The sequence below is a fragment of the Triticum dicoccoides genome, chromosome 2A (assembly GCF_002162155.2).
Source record: "Triticum dicoccoides isolate Atlit2015 ecotype Zavitan chromosome 2A, WEW_v2.0, whole genome shotgun sequence".
NCBI classification, from domain to species: domain Eukaryota; kingdom Viridiplantae; phylum Streptophyta; class Magnoliopsida; order Poales; family Poaceae; genus Triticum; species Triticum dicoccoides.
The window spans coordinates 769,621,445-769,623,331 of NC_041382.1; positions in this window are offsets into that span (position 1 = coordinate 769,621,445).

The following is a 1,887-nucleotide window of genomic DNA, read 5'->3' on the forward strand; positions in this document are numbered from 1 at the left end:
CTCCCAGAGGGAGTAGGGCTCCTCCTGGCGCGCCCCAAGGCTGGCCGCACCTCTCCCCCCTTGCTCCTTTATATACAGGGGCAGGGGGCACCTCTAGACACACAATTGATCCCCGTGATCGTTCCATAGCCGTGTGCGGTGCCCCCTGCCACCATATTCCACCTCGATCATATTGTAGCGGTGCTTAGGCGAGGCCCTGCGTCGGTAGAACATCAAGATCGTCACCAAGCCGTCATGCTGACGGAACTCTTCCCCGAAGCTTTGCTAGATCGGAGCCCGGGGATCGTCATCGAGCTGTACGTGTGCTAAGAACTCGGAGGTGCCGGAGTAACGGTGCTTGGATCGGTCGGATCGGGAAGAAGACGTACGACTACTTCCGCTACGTTGTGTCAACGCTTCCGTTGCGATCTACAAGGGTACATAGATCAGACTCTCCCCCTCGTTGCTATGCATCACCATGATCTTGCGTGTGCGTAGGAATTTTTTTGAAATTACTACGAAACCCAACAAAAACTAGGCATACCTTCGAACTGGATCTCCAGGTACTCTTGGAGAGCCTACTTTAGTGTACAGCCAAACCTTTATGTCACCTATGAGTTAGACAAGGCCCCACTACAGCAGCCCTTAGTGTTTAAATCGTTGACAAGCTCTGTTAGAGTGTTAGGTCAAGAACAACAATTAATCAAAGCAAACAGTCCTCGTATGGCTGGCTGATGCAAACAACAATTGAACAGATGTGTGAGCAAATCTTACATATCAAGAAAAGAAGCAAAGAAGGAGGCTTAAATACCATCACTTGACTGACCAGATTTAAGGAGCATTTAAACATCATGTGCAACGTATGAACTAACATAAACATTGCATATTCCAGATTCTACAATGGAATGCACATGTATTAGGTTATGCCATGTATGATGATGCCTAAATGTACACTATATAGCAGGCATGAGTGATTCATCATTGCACGCACAATTGAATTGCAGGTTAAGGGCCAGTTTGATTCCGCCTTTTCAGGGATTATTGTCAAAATAAGCCATAAAAGATGTAAAGAAGTCATTTTTGAGTTATGGGCTTGGGCTTAACTTATTTCGCTTTGGAGGGGGGTGTTTTGGGTAGAAGCTCATTAAAAATTGAAGGGAAGGGGAATAGTGAAATGACTCTGTTGTCTGCCTATATTACACTCAAAATGCAACTGCTCATGCCCGCGTCACACTTGACCCTCAAGTAAAAACAAACACGCAAGTGTTCATTGCCCTGCCCACTTGCATCTCCTCTCCCCTTTCCCTCTACCTCAAACCCCTGCCTGCAGCACTAGGGTTCCTCCAGCGAGCCGTCGCCACTGGTCCCATCTGGCCTGGTCCTCGACGATGCTCTGTCCAACTAGGCTACATGGCCGGCGGGTAGGGAAAAATCTCCCGGCTGCTCCTCCCTCTGGCGCCGCCCCTCATTCTCATGATCTCCAGCACCCGCTCCACTGTGGTCCATCCAACGCACTACTCCGGCGGGCGCCGCACAACTACGGCTGATGCCACACTGCAGCAGAAGGCACCTTATTCCCCCTCCCCTCCTCCCAGGCCGTGGCCTTGAGGTGCTGTTGAAGGATGAGCTCATCCAACAAGGTGAGGATCTCCTCTGATTTTTTGCCAAATTTTCATTCTGATCCACTATACGATGAATTGCTATGAGCTGCTTCTGCTGCTGCTATATGATGCATTGCTATGAGCTGCTCCTGCTGCTGCTATATGATGAATTGCTATGAGCTGCTGCTGCTATATGATGAATTGCTATGAGCTGCTGCTGCTATATGATGAGTTGCTATAAGCTGCTCCTGCTGCTCCTGCTGTATGATGAATTGCTATGAGCTGCTCCTGCTGCTGCTATAAGATG